Consider the following 25,319-nt stretch of genomic DNA (forward strand, 5'->3'; position numbering starts at 1 on the left):
GATCCTAAACAATAAACCAACTGGGAAAATTTCAAGTAGGGCAAGTTTAGATTAGAATTCTTTGCTCTTGGTGTGGAGAAAGTGGCCATGGTGGCTGCTGGGTGTGGGGAATGGGAGGAAGAGATGAGATGTGGAGGCAATTTCGGGACTTGGAGTTGTCCTGGGTGGTGCACAGGGACAGTTACCAGACATTGTATGTCCTCCCATGGCCCACTGGGTGGACTGTGGGAGAGTGTGGGCTATGGTGTGGGCCATTGACCATGAGGTGCAGTGGTGCTCAGAGATGTATTCACCAAATGCAATGAATGTCTCATGATGATGGAGGAGATTATTGTTATGGGGGGAGGAGTGGGATTAGGGGAGTGGGGGGTATATGAGGACCTCATATTTTTTTAATGTAATATTAAAAAAATAAAGACAAAAAAAAATAGAACCCTTTGCTCATTGTTATTCTGGCAGCACAGTCCATGAACTTAGTAGGCACTCAATAAATACTTGTTGAGGGAAACAGACTTGGCTCAGTGGTTAGGGTGTCCGTCTACCATATGGGAGGTCCGCGGTTCAAACCCCAGGCTTCCTTGACCCGTGTGGAGCTGGCCCATGCGCAGTGCTGATGCGCGCAAGGAGTGCCCTGCCACGCAGGGGTGTCCCCCGCGTAGGGGAGCCCCACGCGCAAGGAGTGCGCCCCATAAGGAGAGCCACCCAGCGCGAAAGAAAGTGCAGCCTGCCCAGGAATGGTGCCGCCCACACTTCCCGTGCCGCTGACGACAACAGAAGCGGACAAAGAAACAAGACGCAGCAAACAGACACCAAGAACAGACAACCAGGGGAGGGGGGGGAATTAAATAAATAAATACTTGTTGAATTGACTTGAAACGGGTTATCAGTGGCTGGGGTCTCCTGAAGTGGGTGCTTTGAGACCCCCCTGACTGATTCACTCTAGCTTATATGTGAGTCATCACAGCTGTTACCACCACTAATTACCCACCAACTAAATGGAAAAAACATGATTGATCTGCCAGGACAATCAATAGTTACACATTTATTTTTGCCCCCTAACTCTGACGTTTCTACAAAAGTTTTCCTTTACCCTGTCACTAAGCTAACTGGACACCAGACTTCCTGCAGGTTCCCATTGAGGAGGAGCGGCATGTGAGTGAGTGACTGAGTGCTTTGATGGGCAGAAGGTGGGGAGGTGCCAAAGCCCAGGCTCCCCTCTCCCTGCCCCCAGCCCCTGCTCCCTCTGTCCTCTGTCCTTGCATCTATCTGGTTCCTGACCTTGGGGACCCTCATTCTGCATGCCAGACAACACTGCCGATGATGTGACATCAGCAGTGCTGGCAGTCGCCTCCCAGCACGAGGACAGAAACGCACCCTGGCAACCACACCGGAGCCTGCCCGAGTTAGCCAGAGGCAAACTAAAAGGAATATTTGTCCTTTTGAGTCTGGCTTATTCCACACAACATGATGTCTTCAACAACGTTCATCCATGTAGCAGCATGTAGCAGCACTCATTTCTTTCTATGGCTGAATATTATTACATTGTATGACTATATCACATTTTGTTTATCCATTCATTGGTTGACAGACACTTGGGTTGCTTCCACCTTTTGGCCTTTGTGAATAATGCTGCAATGAATACTGGTGTATAAACATCTGTCCACATCCCTGCTTTCAATTCTTCGGAGTATATACCTAGAAAGTAGAACTACCGAGTCACATGGTAATTTGATGTTTAACTTTCTAAGGAACCACTAAATTCTCCTCCAAAGCATCTGCACCATTTTATATTCCCACCAATGAAGTATGAGGGTTTCTATTCCTTTGCATCCTCACCAACAGGTTGAATTCAGGCTGGTTTTGTTTTTCTTTTACAATAACCATCCCAGTGGGTGTGCACTGGTATCTCACTGCAGTTTTAATTTGAATTTCTTTAGTGGCTGATGATCTTGAGTAACTTTACATATGTTTATTATGTACTTAGATACTTAGTACACATAATATATTTATTATGGCCACCCTCAGAGCCAGGTCCCCCCCAGTGATCTGAAGTAGATGATCAAAAGCAGTGATTAGTGGTAAAACCACATTTCCCAGGATTTTGGAAGACTAGTCTTTATAGCCCACCCTGGCACCAGCAAGCTGCACCAGAAGCCCAGGCTTAGCTGCCACTGCTGCCTGACATGCAGCTGAGGAATGGGCTATAGTAGTTGCGGCATGATAGGTGAAATTCACAGTGTTACAGCAATGTATCAGCCTCTCCCTCTAGCTCCTCCCTGATAGCTGATTTAGACTGTTACTGGAGTTTCCTACTCCCCCATCTTCCCACAATTCTATCTCAAGCCAAGGATTCTTTATACTATCCTACAGTGGTTAGAAAAGTAAATTCAAATGGCCATATATCTCAAACAAACTCATCCTAACTTCTTATTAAACAAGTAAAGTTCTTGTAAGAAGCCAAAGAGAATTTACTTTTAGCTGATACAGAATAAATATTTCAAAATTCCCACCTAGAACTAGGGCTTTATGCCTAATATCTCCTTGTAAAAACTTGTTAACCAAACATAACGTAAATGGTCATTGATTTTTTTCAAAAAACAGATTTCTCTTAAACATTATTTGTTAAGGTATGCTCCCTTAAGTAATGCAATTTTCAGGATGTCAATATTCAACTAAGTTGAGAAGCGGATATGGTTCAACAGAGCTTCCACCTATCATATAGGAGGTCCAGGGTTCAATACCCAGGGCCTCCTGGCCTATGTGGCGAGCTGGCCCACGTGGAGTGCTGCGGCGTGCAAGGAGTGCAGCCCCCATGCAGGAGGGCAGCCCGCCCAGGAGTGGTGCCACCCACACGGAGAGTTGACACAGCAAGATGATGAAACAAAAAAGAGACACAGAGAAGAGATAATATGAGACACAGCAAACTAGGGAGCTGAGATGGAGCAAAAGAATGATCACCTCTCTCCCACTCCGGAAGGTCCCAGGATGGGTTCCCGGAGCTGCCTAATGAGAATACAACAGACACAGAAGAACACACAGCGAATGGACACAGAGAACAGACAGGGCAGGGAGAAATAAGAAAAAGAAAAAAATATTCAACTAAGTAAAGTAGAATTAACTCATTTTCTGTTTAGAGACTTCAAATGGTCAAATGCTAAGTTATCATAAATGCTTTCCTTTTTAAGTATCATCTGAGAAGTTTCATTATACATTAAACTCAAAATAGCAAATGTAGGACTCAGACATTAAGCTTCTACAATAAGAAAAATTACAAACTGATCTGTTTCCATCAGTAATGCCTATAGAAGATATGAATGAAGGCTAGGAATTAAGCATTTAGGGGTAAATTGGTCTTTTCACTTCCAAAGAAAATGGAGGGGCCAAGTTGGCCCTTGTTCAAGCATCGAGTATAAGCAGCAGAGGTATAGCTGATGTCCCATGGGCAGCTCAAACTGAAGATCGGGAGAGTCTGATGCTAGCAGCAGGCTAGACTATTCAGACCAACTAAGCCAGTGAGAACTAAAAAACAGGGACTAAATTCTATTAAAAGCAGTAAAAAGCTAACAAGGCAGTGAAGAACTTTAAGGATATGTCTCAAGAGAAAAAGGAAATACAGAGACATGAGGCTGGCATTTTAAGCAACATTTCCCCTAAATTGGCAGATTCCAGAAGAGTTAAATGAGAGCTTGAGAATCTGAGCAGTTTTCATATATTCATAGGACCAGGTAGGCAAAAAAAAACATGTTCGATGCCCCCCAAGAAGAGTGGATGGTGAATCCGTGAAGTTTGGGTTGGGATGCCAAAGCACTATACACCGAGTGGAAGGGAAGACTGGAAGCAGTGGCCCTCATGGGGACTTAGCCCAGCATTGAACCATATCAGTCCCTCAAAGTGGGTTCAGGCAATTTCTTTACAAAAATATATTCCTTTCACCCCTTACCCTGCCCCATGTTTTCTCACCTTTGCGCTTTTGCAATTCTGTTCCCTCTGACCACCTCTTTGCCCATGCTAATATCCCAACCTCTTTGAGTCTCAGTTCCAATGCCACCTGTTCCAGAATGCCATGCCTACTGAAAGTGAACTCTCCTTCCTCTGCATTCCCAAATCCCAGTGTCTCTTACTCCCATGCTAACTGCCTGCAGGCCTGAGCCCCATGCAGAGGCCACATCGCCTGGCCACACACAGAGTCAGGCAGACCTGGAAGAGAACCTTGGCTCCTCCACTGTCTGGTTGAGCACCTTTACCAAGTCACGTAACCTCTTTGAGCTTTAAATCCCTCATCCCTAAAATGTCAATATGTACATATAGGTTGTAAAGTGATCTAGAAGAGTAATTAAGTTATTGTACATAAAGTTTTCATGCCTACTACATGACAAGCACTCAACAAAATAGCTACTGTTACTATTACAGTAAATGATGCCCCAGTCTTACATGCATTAGGTGACTATAAACTCCTGAGGGCAGAAACCTTGTCAAAGTCATTATCATAGACCCAGGGTAGCTGGCACAGAACCTAGCAAATTGTAATCGCTCAGTAAGTATTAAGTGAATAGATGAATAAGTTACAGGGTCAAATTGGCTTACCTGCTCATGCTCAACAAAAATTCCATCATCCCAAAGCCACATTCAACAATCAACTCCTGGTTAACTGAAATTTCATCGTGTGTCTCTGTGTAAAGACTCATTTGCAAAGACTCAATCAAAAGCTGTTGGCTGGGTTGCAATGAGTTTTTTTCTCTCCCTTTTCTTATTCTCCCAGTACCACACATCTATAAAACCTCCACTACAGCCTGCTGTCTGCTGTGAAGGGTACTAGTATAATGAACATAGTCATCTGCAAAACATGAACTCCAGGGCTGTCATCATTACTACCCTAGAAACTAGGTCAAGCGGTGCCTATAAGTGAGCGCTCTACTGAAGACACTAAAGGTGACTCGGCCCCATAAATCAGCCTCTTCCAGCTAAGGTATGTTGTCTGAAGGAATTTTAAATGCTGTCTCCTGGCTATCTGTCTGTCTCTCTCTCAACCTTTCCTTCCTTCTCTTTCACTCAAATGTGTACAGGCACACACACACAGGGCTTGGGGATAACACTTTGCCTGCTCTACCCAGGGATGGTTCCCATCATTAGCTAGCTCACAAAAGACTCAGGCTCTTTTTTGCGCTGGAAATATCAATCCTATTTTAGACTTTAACATGCTAAATTCTTAATTTCTGGAAATGGTCCAAAGGTATTGGAGTGTAGTAGAGAGATGCAATGAATGTCTGGTTCTTTGTCTTCCCAGAATCCCTCTTTTCTTTGGAGAACGCTCATTCTCCATCCATGTGATGGCCCAGATCCAGTCATGGCCAGAGATGGAAAATGTTCCATCAACAGGGACTGATCCAAAGGATTCAAAGAAGGCACAGAAAGAGCCACTCCAACTCCTTCTATGAGACCTGATCTAAGAATTCTGGGAAGAAAGAATTCCTTTCAATCAGATGCTATAAAGATACAGGTATGAGGTCTTTCTGCAGTCATCATTCCACCACATTTAGAGTCCTTGGGCAAGCCACGTCACTCTCTGGACCTCAGTTTTGGGAGCTCTAAAATGGGAACTAACACAAGAAACTTGATGAGATCATTCATGTGACATTGTCTGAAAGACACAAACACTCAATGACTTGCCACTAGAAGGATCGAGGGTGTGAACACTTCGGGGGGGGGGGGGACCCTAAAAGTTACATACAACATTTGCCTCCTTTTCAGTTCTTTCATCAGTACCATAGAGATCTCAAAAAAAAAAACAACAATAATCTTCAAGCTCTCTAAAATAATTGAGGATGGAAGAGACAAGTAACTTATAAGATAAAAATGAAGACAGAAAATCACCAGCCCAGGTGGAAGACAGAAGCTAGCATCTGCAAGATGAGCACTAAGTCTGTACAAGCTCAGGGCTGGGAAGAGGATGGGGCGCTGTTGCAGGCTGGAGAGAGAGCATATGGAACAAACATAGTGAGCAGGACACCAAAGCACTGCAAATGCCTGTGAAGGAAAGGCTCTCCAGCTGGGGGTAAGGTAGAGGGACAAAATTATGTTCAATCATTCGGCAAACTTTTCTGCTCACACAGGCTATCATTAACAGAACAGAGATGGCAATTAAGAGGAAGGCAGGGCAGAAAAGGAAGACCTTGGAAGAACCTAAGATCTTAGTGGATCTGTCATGACAGAAGGATATTTAAGGATGAATCTGCTATCACCATGAATGAGACTAAGCTTTCAGAGAGAATTTCACAGTTATTAATAGACCTCAATTTTTCTATTAAGAGCATCTCTGTGGGTAATTCAGAACTACAATTCTGAATGCTAAAGTAACACTTCTGTCTTGAATTCAACTATATCACAAGCACTATGAAAACAGAGAGTAGTGACAGCTGAAAGTAGACTTGTGGAACTGAGAGGGAAAAAAAAAAATCAGACACAATAATAAAATAAAAATACCTATAACAACAGGGTTGACAACATGATTGTTTCCTGTGGCCTTGGCACAGCACTGTCACTTAGTACATGCCATCCAACTTACTCTATCTTAGACGAGATTCTGAGAGGGTAAGTAACTTGGACAGTATGACACAGGTCATCAGTAGTGGACTCATCTCTACCCAGCACAGCTGGGCCCAGATGACACATTTCAGTCCTAGCACTGACCATTACAAAACCAGGCCAGGATGTTCTGCAGGTCCCACTGGGTCAAATGGGCACACCATGCCTCCCACTCAACTTATCATAAGCACCATCAAAATGGCTTCACAGTCCTCTTCACTGATGCTACCCAAGCAATGCATTCATTTTTGCACACATTAAAAAGGCACACTGTCGCAGTGTGGGCTCACCCGGAGGGCCGCTGCAGGGGCGGTGTGGGCTCGGGCAGAGGGCTGCAACACACGGAGGGGCCTTCCGAGAAGGCGCTCCAGGGCCGGCAAGGTGCGGAGGACGCGCGGTAGGAAGAAGACTACCGAGGAGACCAGGATCTGTGCGCAAGTCTGATTTATTCAGGAAGTACAGCGGTTAATATAGGGTGAAGACGGGGGAGGGGCAGGGGGCGTAGCCGGGGGGCAGCAGACGGCTGATAGGTTCGTGCAGGGGTGCATCACTGGTTGCGGGCAGAAGACGGGGTAGCCAGGGTTCTCGGCGGCAGCGAGGCGGGGCTGTCATGGCGCAGCGGTGGCCCTCAGGGGAGAGGCGGGATTAGGCCACCGAGGGGGAAGCGGGTGCAGCTGGGCAGAGGGGCGGGCAGTACGCCCGAACCCCAAGCGGAGGGCCTTAACGCCCGTTCCCGCCACCCGGGTCCGACTCGCACCGGCGCCTGGAGACAAGCCGACCCTTGCTGTCGCCGCGCTCCCACACGGTGCCACCCTACAGCACACTAATGCTTAAGGCTGAATATATATCTTTCTCTTGTGACAGGTACCTGGAATAAACTAAACTAAAATGTGTAACTAGAATAAAATACATTTCTAATATATTTATATAAACAAAAGGAGACAACAATATCTCAGTAGGCATTTGTCAGAATATACTGCTCTAGGTAGAATATATTTCAAAAATGCCTTTTCATTTATTCATAAAATCCATAGGTGCCAGAAAAGCTCATTTGGTTATGATAAAACACTCCCAAGAAAACTATTGCAGGAGGAACAGTTGGCTCGGAAATTAACCAATACTTGCCCTTCATTTCCATAGAGAAAGTGGCATGCTTATTCATTCAAAATTTTGGAATATGTTTAGGAAAGAAAAAATAATTCACACAGAATCAAATACTGGCCTTCATGTACCATTCAAATGGAAACAGCCCTCCTTCCCCCATGGTCAGCCTCACTTTTGACACCAGTCTCCCTCTCTTGGCTGCTCTAATTCTACCCAGTGAAGGGACCACACTTTAGGTCTTCTGCTCTCACTGAAGTTAGGAACCTTCATGTCCCCAGATATTTAATAATTATCTCCTGAAGGCATGAACTACTCCGGGTTCTTTCCACCTCACTACCCAGGAGCACAAGACATGAGCTCCTTAATATTACATATTGTCTGTGCTTTTAATTTACCCATGGGGGAACTCACTTACTCTAATGCTGTCCTCCAAAAACTGTTATGACCTCTTGAAAGTCCCAATGTATCCAACTTCACTTTTTCTCCATTCAACAATCCCCTTGTGTCCATGTCCACCTTATCCAGCCCTAGACTCCACAGTCTAGACCAGGGATTGGGAAACATTTTCTGAAAAGGACCAGTGACAGGAAATATTTTAGGCTTTGTGGGTTATACATCTGCAGTGGAACTACTCAACTCTGCTACTGCAGCACAAAAGCAGACACAGACATTGCATAAAGAAATGGGCTCCAACAATGCAAAAACAGAGAGTAGGGCAGGTTTTGGTCCATGGGCCACAGTTTTCCAACACCTGGTCTAGACCTACCACCCCTCCCTGCAAAGCACCCATAATTCCACTGCCCCATCTCCTCTCATACTCACCTAACAAAACCCCATTCAAGAGTTAAACCAATCTATCTACTTTCCCCAAAGTTGTATCTAAAGGAAGGTTACTGGAGAAAAATCGCACAACTATGTGAAGAAGGTTCCCTTCAAACCCAGGACCACACCTTGGAATGGGTCTTCACCACTGCCAAGTCTCCTGCTGCCTTTCCTGATAAGTTTCCTGATTTACTACCGAACAGTGAGTCTTCCCTTCACTTCATCAGCTACACCACCCTCCACAACTCTTCCCACTCTCAGCAGAGGCAAGCAGATAAAAGGAGAACTATCTTGTCTTCCATCTCCAATATATATCATTTTAAAAAGATATTCGTCTTTATTTGGTATTCTGTAGTTTTAATATGTCAGGTCTAGGTTTGGATTTCTTCCAGAGAAGATAAACAAATGGCCAAAAATCACATGAAAAGAGGCTCAACATCATTAGCCTAAGGGAAGTGCAAATTAAAATCAAAATGAAATACCATCTTACATCCACTGGAGTGGCTACTACTAAAAACAAAATTACAAGTGTTGGGGAGGATACAGAGAAACAGGAATACTCCTTTCTTGCTGGTAGCAATGTAAAACGGTGCAGCTGCTGTGGAAGATAGTTTGGCAGTTCCTCAGAAAGTTAAGTATAGAACTACCGTGAGGCCCAGCAATCCCACTGCTTAGTATGGACCCAAAGAATTAAAAGCAGGGACTCGAACAGATATTTGCTGACAATGTTCAAACTGGCATTATTCACAATTGCCAAAAGACAGAAGCAATGCAAGTGTCCATGAATTGATGAATGGATAAACGAAATGTGGTATACACATACAATGGAATATGTTCCAGCCTTAAAAGCAATGAAGTCTTGAAACATGCCAAAACATAGATGAACCTTGAAGACATCATGTTAAGTGAAATAAGCCAGACACAAAAGGAAAAATATTGTATAATTTCACTGACATGAAACAATTAGAATAAGCAAACTCAGAGATCTACCAGGGGATAGGGTGGGGATAGAGAACAGGAAGTTAAGGTTTAAAATGTACAAGGTTCCTATTTGGAAAAATGGAAGTGTTTTAGTAATGGATGGTAGTGATTGTAGAACATCATGAACATAACAGCACTGAAATATAAATCTGAATGAGATTAAAATAGGGATTGTTAGATTGTATATATGTTAACAGAATTAAAACATTGGAAAGAACAGGGACTCCCAGGAGGATGGCATTGGAATAGGCAGGCAGGGCTCAACTCTCTCACCAAAACAATGAAGAACAACCAAAAGCTGTCCAAGGGACCTGCTTTGGGGGTCAACAGAGCAGGACAGTGCTGCACACAATGGAATACTAGTCAGCTGTAAGAAGAAATGAAATTGGGATACATATGACAACATGGATGAACCTAAATGATATTATGTGGAATGAAATAAGCCAGACACAAAAGGACAAATACTGTATGGTCTCACTAACATGAACTGAATACGATTAGTAAACTCACAGAGGTAAACGCTATAGTATGGTTACTAGGAGATAAAATATGGGTTGAGAAAGGGAGCTGATGCTTAATGTATATGGCATTATTAATAAGGTTTATTGTAAAAGTACGGAAACGAATGGAGTTGATAGCTACACATTATAGTGAGTATAACTAAAACTGCTGATTCATAAATGTGATTATGGCTGAAAGGGGTAGTATGTGGATGTAAATGTCAATTGAAAGGAAACTAGAGAATAATCTAGGGAACGTATAACAGTGATTTTGGTGATGGAAGAGAGAGTGTGGTTAATAGTATAAATGTAAGAATGCTCTTTTACAAAGTCTAAAAGGGATAATTGGGAATATTACAACTAAATGTTAACTTATGGATGATAGGTAACAGTAATATTGTAATATTTTGCAGCAATGGAAAGAAATATTATTTCCATTCTAAGGGATAAAATATGGAGATATAAGGGAATTTGGGGTTTTTCCTTTTGGAGTAATGAAAATGTTCTAAAATTGACTGAAGTGATGACAGCACAACTCTTGTGATGAAAACGAGAGCCACTGAGTATACACTTTGAATGGACTGTCCAAAGCATGGGACTGTATCACACAGGGAATCCAGTGGTAGAAGATAGACTGTGGTTAAAAGTACAAATATGAAAACATTCTCTCATGAACAATAGCACATATATAATAATAATACAGGGTGTTAATCAAGTGGGGAGGATAAGGAGCAACTGACAACAGACGACAGGTTTCTCTTTGGGTTGATGAAAATATTCTGGATTTAGATAGTGGTTATGATTGCACAACTCTGTGAATATACTATACATGAAGTATTTAAGAAAATCTATCTGCTAACCTACAATTATATAGAGCAGAACTACTTTCCAAGAATGAAGGTGCCAAGACACTTTTAGACAAAAACTTTTAAAACTTACCATCAACAAATCCTCACTAAAAGAACTGTAAACAGTATGTTCCATGAAGAAAGAAAATAATTTCAGAAGGTTAGAGATGTAAGAAAGAATGGTGAACATAAACATGCCAAGCATGAATATACATCTAAACATTGTGCTTGAGTCAATTTAGCATGTTTTAAATGCAACAAATATCCCCTTAGCTTATACTACGTACAAAGCTATATGACATAGGCAGAAAAAGTCCTTGGAAGTTGCAGTCCTACAAAAGAAGACAAAGGCATAATTCCACATCACACTGAAGACCCATGCACACTTTCTCACAGTAATTTCAAGTCTAGCGTGACCCCTCCAAGAAGAAATGTCAAAGGTCATACAGCATCAAGTCCTTCTCACAAGAGACAAAGTGTAAAATGTGCTAGAAAAGCCAATTTCTAATTAAGCTCATATTCTGGAGCCTGCTAATAATTATCATTTTTGCTGGCCACACAAGAAACCAACTAACATGGACTTTTAAACCAGTTAATAGTCCTGCTAGCAAAAGCATATTACTGAGTTTTCTTACCCTCTAAAGATGATTAGGAAAAAAAGAAATGGATGGAACGAGGGAAGCCTCAAAGATAAAGAAGACATTTTTGACCACGAGTGACAAGAGCCCTGAAATGTGTATCCAAGTGAACGTGCTACTTTCTCTTTGGAAATCTTCAAGAGAAAGGAAAATGCAGCCACGGGAGATGGCTGCGCCCCTGACTGAGATGCGGAGGCCCCCAGGAAGTGGCACAGGCGTGGATCCGGGCTGCTGAGTGCACTGCACTGATGCTTCACTAGGCTGTGAGTGCACCGCAGGCAGAAACTGGGCACCCTGAAAGCCTGCATGAGAGCCGGTTTGTCACAGCACCTGGCACACGGCACACAGGGCTCTGCCAAACGCTGCCCTCTGACCTGGGAAAGATCCTTGGCATTGCTGAGCCCCAACAGTAAAACATGTCCTCCTCTGATGCTTCCACTCCAGCTTTCAGATCTTTAGAATTTGTTTACATGTGTTACTCTATTTCTGCTTGAAGAGAGATGCAAATAAATGAACATCAATTCTCCAGAGAAAGCCACAGAGATTGCTCAATTAGCATATGTTATTTTAGGATAAAAATTAGGGACACCAAACCAGAGTGCTGCTAGTTTGAAACTGAAAATAGAATGCCTTTTTCATAAGATAATATGAGATAATAAAGGGGGAACAGTGGTGTCCCAAACAAAATAATGGCGTGTGCCTGTTCTCCTTTTAGAAAAAGGAAATTGGAAGTACAGTCCGTGTGTTCTGGGCACTCCTCATAGCAGTCACAAAGCACAGCAAATCCCCACGTGGCAGAGAACGCCATAACTCCTTCACGAAACAGCTAGCCAAACCACAGAACTTAGAGCTGGAAGTTTCATGTTTGAGAATTGATTTTTAAAATTGTCAAACAAAAAGAGCCAGCCCCATAACCACAAATCTTCCTTCCCCACCAATTAATTTTAATACCTACAGACAAACCCTCTTAAGGACTAGCTCTAAGAACCTGCGAGTGCACATGTGTGCTCATACGCTCTCATTCCCCAAAATCAGAGGTGATCCTATTGTTCCTTCTTTTAAAAAGTTTTATAAAATTTTATAAAATTCATATTATATGCTCATTTAAAATTTTTCATGAAAAATACAACCAAAATAAGCACTTTGGCAGTGACCACCTAAGCCCGTTCTTTGCGCTATTTACACTAGTAGCGGTCTCTGAGACAGGCTGGCGCAGGATGCTCACTGGGCAGGACTCTCTGTAGGACACCTGCAGGAGGGAGAGGGTGGGAAGCAGGTGTGGGCAGAAGAGAAGATGCGGAGATGTGCTGAGCAGTCTCCAGGAGGGCCTCAGCAGATCCCCTGTAAGCTGGGGCACTGGGGGGTCCTCCAGAGCTGCCCCAAGTTGAGGAGAAGAGGCTGGGCCTGAACATGCCCACAGCACCCAGTCACCGGTATGGCTGCCCAAGGAAGGAGCAGGACTTGGGGGAAAGGACTTCCATAGAGACAATTCCAAAAAGAGCCGAGGCTGAGGGCTCTGCCAGCAGCACCCCCAGCCTGAGGGGGCAATCTGGGAAGCACAGGCGACTGTCTTCTCCCTCATCACACACATACAATTTTATGGGACCTCATTTTTTTTTAATGTAATTAAAAAATAATAATAAATAAATAATTTTTAAAAATTAAAAAAATAAAATAAAATAAATATTTTAGGCATTTTACAATGTCAATAAATATAGATTATCATCACTTAAAAGGTTTCCTTGCATATTTATGTGGATATACTTTCCTTGCATATTTATGTGGATATACTTAAAGAATATTTAACAAATGAAGGCATTTAAATTGTCTTCCAATTTCTTGCTAATTAATAAAACTAAGCATCTAAATATTTTACATTCATCTCTGCCTTCATCCAATTATTTCCTTAGTATAAATTTCCATAAATTAGATTCTTGGGTCAAAAGTATATATATTTTAAAGGACTTTCATATATATATAAATACATATATATACTGAAAAAGGATGTTACTAAAAAGTCATACAAATATATACACTGACAAGAGTGTATAATAGAAGTTATTTCCCCCAAACTCTCCCCAATTTCCAATTTCTATAATCTTTACAAATCTCATAGAAAAAACTGTCATGTTATAATAGCTTCATTCCCTAGGAGAATGGGCACAGTTGCTCATGGTGTCCAAAATTGATAATGTGGTTAAACTGAGATACAGATTATGCTTCCACCACAGATAAATTTACTGCAGTGGTAACAATGAGACCTGTAACATTTTTTTGCTAAGGTCATTTAACTCAAGTTTAAAAAGTGGATATAAAAAGACTTTTCATTATTATAAACAGAATAAAGGCTAGAATATTTTAGATCATTTACCAAAATACAAATGTGCTCTTTCTAGGACCTAAAGTGAATAATTTGAAGAAATTAGGAATCAAGAATTACCTACCACAATAGATGGGGAGTTTCTAAAGTATTCATCAGTTTGTCCATACATAAGCAGAGATAAAAAAAAAAGAAGCCTATCTGAAAGAACTGTAACAAGGCTGACTGATCACAGTTGTAGATTCTTTTAAAAGGGCTATTTTGAATATAAATCCTGTTTGAAGTTTCAAACTAATTTGACTTCAATAATAGTGGAGTAATCTTATGTTGAATTCCATAAATAAAAATTTATTAATTTGCTATGCAAAATTAAAATACTCTTTACACTGTAGGAAAAAAAAAACCTGCCATGTTATATTAATCTGCCTTTCTTAGGTGAATAGTGATTTCATCGGTCTTTTGCATTCTTTGTATTATTTGTATTATTCTGCAATTTTCCACTGGCATGTTTGTCTATTCCTTACTAGTCTGTAATTGGTCCTTATTTGTTAAGAATAATAATTCTCTCTCATTTGTGTAGTATATATTTCCTACTCTGCCATTTAAAGTTTTACTTTGTTTATTATGATTACTTGCTATCGTTTTTTTCTAGCTTTTTATGAAGTCAGAAATATATTTCTCATTATAGTTTTCTGCCTGTTATGTCATTTTTGGAAAAGCCACCTCACTCCCATTTCTACTTAAGGAAATAATAGGTAGTTGTATTTTGTGTTTGTACTTTGTTTCACTTTTTACACTCACATCTTTAAAAACCTATTTCTAAAATGTTATCATTTGTGATACAATGAAGGAATCAAACATATAAAATGTAGCTTATAATTGTATATACTAAAATCACTTATAGAATAATTCACCACCAATGTGAAAACTATACCTGTGTTAAATTTCCAAGTGTAATTTATTTGTAAGCTCTGTTCCAGTAGCTGTCTGACATAGTACAAGATCTATGCTACTTGTCTCACTGTAATTTTGTAATATATTTTAATATCTAGCACAGCAAAATTCTTTCTTTCCTCCTTCCTCATATTTCCTTTCCAAAAAGATACTTCCACAATTCTCATAATCTTCTGGAAAAAATTTTAGATTTGTCAAGTTATCTCAAAAAATGCCTCTTGAATTCTGATTTAACACTAACTTTACTGATTGGTTTGGGGTGGATTGCATTAAGTGTTTTGTTTAACGGTTATCTGCCCCTCCATTTCATCAAATTTTCTATTATGATATCCAGTAAATTTTTATACTTTGAATCATATACGTCCTGGCCATCATTACTTAAGTTTATTCTTGAATTTTTTGCTAGCTTTATTCATTTTGTTTGTTTCTTTTGGCTTTTGTAAGAAGAATCTCCCTTCAAGAGATGGGAGCGGGGATGTATTTATCTTGTTACAGACAACTTACTACAGACAGCCTTTGAAAGCTTTTAAATTTTTCCCCTATTGAACTAATTAAGGTTTTCACTCCTTATTAAGATATATATATATATATTTTAGGAGTTACCAAGGATTGAACCCAGAACCTCGTACATAGGAAACACACTCAACCACTGAGCTATATCCACTCCCCAAGTTAATTTTGATAATCATATATTCCAGAAAAGAAAAATAATTCACTTTATTCAGGTGTTCAAATACATTATATTTATGATAGCCATTTTTCTTCTACATATTTTCTTTCTCATTTCTAAGGCTACATACTTGCATTTTCTTCGTTTTTATTTTTTATCTTGATAAAATGTACCAAAAGTTTATTTTATTGGTGTTTAAAAAGAATTTTTGTTTTATTTATCAAAACAACTGAGATTTTCTAATTCATTAATTCTTTTATATCATAGTATCTCCTTCACTACCTTTTGTCCATTTTAGTCCATTATTCATTTTATAGATCTTAATTTGGTGCCTAATTCACTAATTTTGCCTCTTTTATTTTAAAAGTCTTTAAAAATCTTTATATTTTGTTTCCTCTTAGTACATACTTGTGCTCACTGCGTGGACTTTATAATTGGATTTTCTCTGCCATTCAACACATAAGAGCCTATACCTGTGTTTCCTCTGAATCCAAGGTCCTTCAAAGTTATTAGTCCAGGAAGCAACAAGGAAGCAGGACAGGATTTTGTTATTTTTTATTTACTGCATCTAACCTGAGAATTTCACCTACATATAATTTCCAATTTTGAAAGGAAAGCGAGATAGTGCTATATACATGTATGTTCATCTTGTCATAATGTGTTATCTGAGTGGGTGGAGACCCACACAATAAACAAGAAAATATTAAACTTCCATCCTGGAGAGTTCTTCTAGGTTCTCAATTAGAGGGGCGAGACTCTCTCGAGAACATAGGCAGTGCCTAATAAAAGAAAACAGACCAATATGTCAAGCCCTCAATATTACTACATGTAACTATAAACCTTATTCTTCAAAAAGTGAAACTTGGTGGTTACCAAGGTTCCGAGGGGAGGAGGAAGAGGGAAGAGTTGAATAGAGGGAACATAGGGCATTTCAAGGGCACTGGAATTGTTCTGCATGATCTTGCAATGACAGATACAGGCCATTTTAAATTTTGTGAAAACTTATAAACATGTACATTGCAAAATGTGAACCATAGTGCAAACCAATGACCATGGTTGGTAGCAATCCCTCAATATTTGCACATCAATTGTAACATATGTACCATCCACGTGTATAACGTTATTAAAAATAAAACACTGCGGAAACATACAGAAGAAATTGTCACTGTACATAAAAGATAGATCTTATAGTGATGAAAGACACAATGGAAAAAATTATTTTATTTTTAATTTTTGCATTTTATTTTTTATTACTGAACTTTCTTAATAATTTTATTTTGTTTTTTTTTTTTTCTTGGCTTTGTTTTTGGGAAGGCTTTGGACCACAGAAGGGTTACTGGTGCGGGTGTCAGTGATGGGAGGATGTGTAGGGAAGAATGCACCAGGGGCATGTTGCCAAGGCATATAAATATGTTCAAGTGTTCATGGGGTGTTGTCTAGTGGGTGAAGACCCATGCAATAACTGAAATAATATTGAATTCCCATCTTGGGGAGTCCTGCTACAATCTCTAACAGAGTGGCAAGAATGTCCTGAGTACACAGGCCATGCCTCGTGAAGGAGGACAGACCAATATGCCAGTCCCTTGATATTGATGCTTGTACTTATGAACTTTTTCTTTTGATATTGAAACTTAGCCTAGTATTTTATATTGCCTAAGATTACCTCCTGAAAGCCTCCTTGCTGCTCAAATATGGGCTCTCTCTAAGCCAAACTCAGCATGTAGATTGACTATCTTCCCCTACCTCCACCCCTGGCATGGGACATGATTCCCAGGGATAAGCCTTCCTGGCACTGAGGGATTATTACCAAGGGCCAACTAGTGATACATCTGGAAAAAGACCTTGACCAAAAGGGGAAGTATTAAGTACAAATGAGTTTTTATGGCTAAGAGATTTTAAAGTGAGTTGGGAAGTCATTCCAAAGAGACTTATGCATATCTCAGGAGCATCTCATTTGACTGCCACAGTAAACAATGTCTCAATAGGGGATTCCTGAGGGCTCTAGAGACATCTAGACACTATAAACTGGGCAGAAAAATCTTGGGAATTCAGCACCCTGTCAGGAGGCTTTACTTTGGAATTGATGCTCCCTAAAGTAACAGAGTTAGAATCATTTAAAATTTCCCTATGCATGGCTCTTCTGCCCCTTTTATTGGAACCTCTAATTAGCACTATACCTGATAGGTGTATATCTCAGAGACTTAAATCTTTTGTCTGTTCATATGCCAATTGAGCCCTGAATCTCAGCATAGTTGCAACACCTACTCTCCAGTTCCTTGGACTCGCACAGGACAACTAACAAAAGGATGATGATGGACAATGCCCATACCAAAAAAACAAAGTATCTACAAGTGCAAGCAAGACAGTTCCATCCATCTTCCCCATGGGATCTAAGCCCCCTTTCAATCAAAAACAGAGTGGGCATCATCATCCCAAAATCCTCAAGATTGGGGAATGAACAATGGGCTAAAGTAGACTTATTATTGTTCTATTATTAACTTATTATTCTAGCAATGGAAGAGTTTTTATCATTGATATAAAGGCAGTGGCCACCAGAGGTTCTGAGGGGAGGGAGAGGGAAGAATAGGTGTAATTTAATTTAGGTGTAATTTAGGGGACTATGGATTTGTCCTGCATGACATTGCAATGATGGATACAGGCCATTATATATATTTTTCAAAACCTATAAAATTGTGCAGGGCCAAGTGTAAATTATAATGAAAACTACAGTTCATGGTTAGTAGCAATGCTTCAATATGTGTTCATCAAATGTAACAAATGTACCACCTTAATGAAAGATGTTAATGTGGAAAGTGGGGGGGGGGGCTGATATGGGAATCCCCTATATTTTTTATGTAACATTTATGTAATCTAAAGTTTCTTTAAAAATAAAAAAAACGTATATTAAAAAAAGTATGGACTCTGCAGTCAAACCACTTGTGTCAGTTTTGACACAAATGTGAGCTCAGATAATTACTCACCCTTCTGTGCTTCAGTTGCTTCATCTACAAAAAGGGGTCTATAACAGGACAGTAACCTACACCTTAATGAATTGTGATGAATATGAAATGAAACAATATACACAGAGTTGTATTAATATTAAATGAAAGCACATGATTATTAACTAAAATAATAACCAAAATGCTTGAAGCAGTCCTGGAGCATAGTTAACTAAATAAATATTAATAATTATTATAATATTTTCCTTAGCATAATTAAATAGGATGCATGACTTATAATATTTAACACAAATAATCAAAGAAAATGGGTCTCACTTTCACCTTCTGGGACTCTTAAAATAGGCAGAAGGAAGGGAGGGGAAAGCATGGAATGGAATTTGCTCAGCAGTGCTATTCCTGACCCTGTGCTAGGTATGAGCACATAACAGCACATTCAATCCCCAGAAGTCCGCAGGATGACTCTGAACTTCCCCACCTTACAATGAGGCTCTGAGATACGAGTCAAGTGACCAAGGCACAGATGTGTGAGACTCCAGAGTACCTGCCTTCCCTCCAATCCATAGTGCTACAGATTTTCTGGCCTTAAAACAGATACTGAGGGAATAGATGTGGTTCAAGCAGTTGAGCACCTGCTTCCCACATGGGTTTGGTCCCTGGTACCTCCTAAAAACAAACAAAAAACAGCAGGGAAACAAAAAAACCAACTCAGGGGAGCTGAGCCACTCAGATGTGGCTCAGGGTTTGAGCACCGGCTTCCCATATACAGTTCCTGCTTCACAACCCAGTCCAGGTATATAAAAGGTACAAAGAGAAATTTGGAGGAAACTCAGTTGTTGAATAAGATTTTTTAAATCTGCCCTATAATGCAGTGGTTCTCAAACGTTAACATGCTTCAGAATCACCAAGAGGCTTGTTCACATAGACTGGGCCCAAAGCCAGAGTCTGATTCAGTAGGGATCGGGTAGTTGGTACAAAAATTTGCAAGTCTAGCATGGTCCTAGGTGCTGCTGCTTCAAGGACCTCGTGCTGAGGCCCAAAGCTCTAAGCCACTCCTCCCCCAGCATCAAGTCACTGCCCTGGTAAAGATTCTTCATCAGCCCCCGAGGCCCCTTCTGCTGAACTTCAAACTCTTTAATACGGTTGCAATGCCAGGCAAATCTCTGCTGCCTCCACTCATTACCTGTACTAAACCCCTCTAACAACACTAGATTTTTCCAAGTCCCTGAAAGTTTGCTCCTTTCTGCCACAGGTTCCTACATACACTGTTTTCTCTGCATGAAGAGCTGGTCTTCCCACACTCTTTCACTATTTCAGGCTCACTCGTGCTGCAATCCAACCTCAGTCAAAATCCCTCCCTACCGCTCTAAAGGAAGTTCAACCCCACCCTGTACACTCTTAGCATCATCAAACTTTCTAACCTCACATTTAGCAAAGTTGTAAGTTTTCATTTACTTGTGAAATTCTTAGTTATTGTCCTTCCCATAGACTTGTGGGTCTACTGCAATAGCCACTGGCTAGCTATATGTGAATATTTAAATGTAAGGTAATTAAAATTAAATTAAGAATTCAGTTATTGAGATGCACCACCCATCCGTCCAGTAATCAACAGCCACCTGTGGCTAGTGGCTAATGTCCTGGACAGGCAGATAAAGAATACATCTACCATCAGAGAAAGTTCTCTTAGCTCCACACTGGACAACAAGCTCCTTGAGGGCAGGGGCTGTGTCTTATTTCACTCCTGAGTATAATTCTAAGGGTAGTCCAGTACATAGAATAAAAAGATAATATTTGTAAGGGGAAGAAAGACAGGAACCTTAACTGCTTTCTTTGATAAATTCCATACTGCATTATGAAAATCAAGAAAGGGAATTATATAAGTCCTATTACCTGATTAGAATAGAATATTAATAAGTCCTTGCTTCTATACCTTAAAACTCTAACATAATTCCAAATATTCTATAATGGCTGCTCCCTATATTTATTCAAATACTTATGAGAACTTAATATGTAACATTTATTACAACAAAAATTAATTTAAGATGGCTATTGACCTAGATGTAAAAGCTAAAACAATAGGGAAGCAGATGTGGATCAAGTGTTTGGGTGCCCGCCTACCATATGGGAGGTTCCTGGTTCAGTTCTCAGTGCCTCCTAAAGAAGACAAACAAAACAGCAAGGAGACACAACAACTAAGGAGTGGACGTGGCTCAAGCAATTGGGTGCCGCCCTCCCACACAGGAGGTCCTTGGTTCGGTTTCTGGTGCCTCCTAAAAAAGAAGACAAGGAGATACCAAGAGCACACAACTAACAGACACAAAGAACAGACAGTGAGCACAAAACAAGGGGGAGGAGAGAAATAAATCTTAAAAAAAAAAAAACTAAAACAATAAAGCTTTAAGATGAAGACATAAAATAATACTGCCATGATCTTGCTGTAGGCAAAGATTTTTTTAACAGAAACAGCACTAACCAAGAGGAAAAGATTGCTTAAACTGAACTTCATTAAAGAAATTTTGTTCATCAAAAGACAACATTAAGAGAGTAAAAGGCTATCCACAGACTGTAAGAAGATATTTTCAATACAAATAATTGACAAAGGACTTAAGATTCAAAATATGTAAAATACTCCTATGAATCAATAAGAATAATTGGCCCAATTAAAAAAAGGAAAATACATGAACAGATAGATACCTCACAGACATAGATACCTGTAGCAGTTTGATATGTTTATGAAGTCCAAAAATAGATATTGGATTATGTTTGTGATCTGCTCTGTACCTGGGTGTGATTGAGTTATGATTGGGGCTTTGATTGGGCAACGTCATTAGGGCATTGGATCCTCACCCATCAAGGGGTGGGGACTCACAGATAAACGGCATGGCAAAGGGCAGAGTTGGGGGTTCTTAATGTTGGAGTTTGATGCTGAAGTCTTAAGCTAGAGTCTAAAGCTGGAGCCCTGGGGAAAGAGACAGAGCCATTCACCTGATAGTCTACAGCTGACCTTGTGGAGAGAGGCAAAGTCTAGAGAGCCTCATAGTCTACAGCTGACCTTGTGGAGAAAACAGGAGCTGAGCCCAGAGGAACCCAGGAAGCCTGAACCCTCACTGACATCAGCAGCCATCTTGCTCCAACACATGGAAACAGACTTTGGTGAGGGAAGTAACTTATGCCTTATGGCCTGGTATCTGTAAGCTCCTACCCCAAATAAATATCCTTTATAGAAACCAACCCATTTCTGGTATTTTGCATCAGCACCCCTTTGGCTGACTAATATAATACCCAAGTGATAAATAAGCATGTGAAAAGGCATGGAACAGCAATAATTATCAGGGAAACACAAATTAAAATCATGAGATACCAATATGCATGGGCCAGAGGGACTATAGTTTAAAAGACTGACAATACCAAGTGGCATCAAAGATATTGAGCAACACAAAACTCTCATTTGTCTGTGTATGTAAACTGAAATATCACTCTGAAAATCTGTTTCACTGTATATCTACTAAAGCTAAAATACATATCACCTATGACCTAGGAAAACAAGTTCTGGGTATATATCCAACTAAAATGGGGGCTTATGTTCACCAAAAGAAATGTACTAGAATGTTTAGAGCAGCATTAGTCATAATAGCCATAAACTGGAAACAACTCAAATGTCCATCAAGAGTAGAATGGAAAAACTCTGCTATTTTCACACAATAGAACAGCACTAAGCAATTTAAAAAAAATTTTTTTTAATCACGACACACAGAAATATGCATGAATTTCAGATATAAGTTAACTTAATAAACAAGACACAAAACAGTAAATTCCATATTTATTTCTCTATGAAATTCGAGAACAGACAAAATGAATCTCTGATAATAGAGGTCATAATTGTGGTTATTTTTATAGAGACTTATTAATTGGGTCAGGACACAGGAAAACCCAGGGGTGCTGGAAAGTATCCATATCTTGATCTGGGTGGTGGCTACACAGATGAATAGGCATAAAAAAATTTATTACATGAAAATTATATTTCCATTAAAAAAAGAGTTGAAATTCCATTTACAACAGCAACAAAAATATGATATGTAGGAATAAAACTATAAGACCTTTTAAAGAGAAAATTGGAAAAATCCTATTGAAAGACATCAAATAAGACTTAAATGAATGAAGAGACATACAATATTCATGGTTAGCAAGACTAAATATCATTAAAATGTCAATTTTCCCCAAATTTATAGATTCAATACCACACCAACCAATATTCTAACTTTAAGATATCTAACAAATTAATTCTAAAATTTATAAGGAAGACTAAAGGACAAATAATATCCCAAAAAGCTTCTGATTTGTCCTATCATATTTCAAGACTTATCATCAAAGGAAATAGAGAAAAGAAACAACTGGGTCTTGCCTGAAGAAGTCAGGAGTTTGGAACAACTGACCTGAGACTTTGGTGAATGAGAGTTTTTCAAGAAGACAAAACAGGAGAAAGACAGAATTCACCAATGGTTTCCAAACTTTGCTATACACTGGAATCACTTGGGCAGCTTTTAAAAATCCTGATGCCCAGGTCCCAGCCCCACGCCACTGAAATCAGAATGTCCGGGAGTAGGAGACAGGCAGCAGTGTTTTCTCAAGATTCTCAGGTGATTCCACTGGGTAGCAAAGTTTAGGAACCACTGGTATATATTCAAAGATATGTAAACATGAGGGCACAGCAAATCAGAGAAATACAAGTAATTCAAGATTTCTAGAATATAAACTAAATGAGGGAGGGGTACTGCAAAAAGGCTAGACCCAGTGGTTAGGGCGTCCGTCTACCACATGGGAGGTCTGCGGTTCAAACCCCGGGCCTCCTTGACCCGTGTGGAGCTGGCCCATGCGCAGTGCTGATGCGCACAAGGACTGCCCTGCCATGCAGGGGTGCCCCTGCGTAGGGGAGCCCCACACGCAAGGCGTGCGCCCCATAAGGGAAGCCGCCCAGCGCGAAAGAAAGTGCAGCCTGCCCAGGAATGGCGCTGCCCACACTTCCTGTGCCGCTGACGACAACATAAGCGGACAAAGAAACAAGACACAGCAAATAGACACAGAGAACAAACAATGGGGGGAAGGGGGGGGAATTAAATAAATAAATAAATCTTTAAAAAAAAAAAAAAAAAAAAAGTCTAGACATACCGCAAGGGGAAACCACAAAAGCCATATTAGCAACCTTATCCTCAGGGCCATGGAAAGCCATTGAATGTCTAGAGGAACATAAGCAAATTGTTTTAGAAAGGTACTATGGGGACAATGAGCAATACAGAGGACAGGCAGCTTAGTTTACCCCTGGGCAACCAATCAGAAGGCTCCTAAAATGGTAATGAGGAGAAATGTCCAGGGCCTGAATCAGAGCAGCAGTGGTGGATTTGGAGAGAAGAGTGGAAAATACTTAGAAAACAAAACTGACAAGACGATTCAATCAACAGTATGAGGTAAGAGTAAAACACCCTGCAGGAATCCATAGAAATCATTTCCTTTTCTCTTTGGACAGAAATATTTTTAAATTTCTCTATAAACGCCTACCTAATTTGTTCCATGGTGAATCACCACTACCTTGGTTGGAAAAGGCAACAACAAGAAGTGTGAGATCAATCATCCAAAAGACTTGGGCTCTGGCTGCCTGCAATAGGATCACCTGTAGTTGATGAATGACAAACACCTGAATTTTCATTCTTTCCTAATGGCTTAGTAAGTTATTTTCCAAACTGAATGGAAATCAAAGAACTGAGTCAACCTTCCCACCTGCAGGGCTAACAGTGGCTCAGTGATAAGTGCATACCCACAGGCTATTAGATAGATGTCTGGGACAAGAATTCAGCCTAGGGGCACTATGAAGCATTCTCTGTTTCAAGTAGCAGCAGCACTCAAAGATGTGCCCCTGAGAGTTCCAGGAAAGCAGGAGCAGGCTGACCTTTCCCCTGGCTAAGCCACCATGCTGTGAAATCACTGTTTGTGAGTCCGAAGGCCAGGAGGTGGCAGAAGCTAAATGTAACGACAGCCAGGCTGTCGGTGCATCATTAACCTTCTTCCTTCAGCACAGCCGGCTACCTCACTGAACACAACACCGGAGCAGTGCATAATCTGCCAAATGCCCAGCACAATCCAAAAACAATTGGTGGCAATTAAAGTATAAGATGAGGACTTGCCATTTCAGCTCAGAGATGCAGAAGGCTGGAAAAAGTGCTGTCCCCACCCTTAAGAGAAAAAAGCTGGAAACTGAAAAGTAGCTTTTCCTGAGTCAATGAGAGAAGTGAGGTAACAGTAACCTTGAGGTAACCTGAAACCTAGGGACTAGGTGCCTGCAGGGAGAAACAGAACCGCAGCATCTGCCTGCCTGGGACTCTGCCCACTACCAAAGAAGCCAGTAAAACGGTCCAGCTACAATGAATTTCTAAAGGGGTAGTTGGTGCTGCCAAGTCCCTGGGGGCTGCAGAAATGGGCAGACAGAAACCCTCGGGCAGGCTGCTCGTCCTTGCACTTCACCAGGTGCTGGCTGGTGCGTGCACACAAGGACCAGGGAAAGCTTCCCCTAGGGGCTGCTGGGGGAAGAAATGCTTCACCTGCTAGAGGAAGAGCAAGGGCTGTGGCTGAGAGTGCGGGGGAAAACCACCACAGCTGCGAGAGGACCGCAGCCGCCACAGCTCCTCCCAGATCCATCGCCCAGTCTCCCCAAAAACACAAAAGGCTGAAATGCCCGGGAAGGGCAGGAAAAGTTGTAGCCAGAGGCTACTGGTAGAAACCCACTGCAATGGGAGAAAGAAACCTGAAGAGAGCAATTCTGCTGGAGCCAATCAAGGTCATGCCCCAAGGCCTAGGTTCACGGAGGCTGCCTATGGAGACACCACAGGAAGTATCAAAACCCTCCCTCCTTGCTCCCCAACCACGCGAAATCTACCAACAGACTACAAGTGGC

General features: G+C 40.8%; 1 protein-coding gene and 1 non-coding gene across 2 annotated transcripts in view; one reads left to right on the forward strand and one right to left on the reverse strand.

The window, feature by feature from the left end:
* TRAPPC9 (trafficking protein particle complex subunit 9) overlaps positions 1 to 25,319 on the reverse strand; it is a 762,741-nt gene that overhangs the window by 466,929 nt on the left and 270,493 nt on the right. The window lies entirely within an intron of this gene.
* Positions 13,613 to 13,747, forward strand: LOC111763453 (small nucleolar RNA SNORA1). Its single transcript, XR_002796325.1, has one exon. It is a non-coding gene; the product is annotated as a small nucleolar RNA SNORA1 (small nucleolar RNA).

This window comes from Dasypus novemcinctus, chromosome 14 (genome assembly GCF_030445035.2).
Source record: "Dasypus novemcinctus isolate mDasNov1 chromosome 14, mDasNov1.1.hap2, whole genome shotgun sequence".
NCBI classification, from domain to species: Eukaryota; Metazoa; Chordata; class Mammalia; order Cingulata; family Dasypodidae; genus Dasypus; species Dasypus novemcinctus.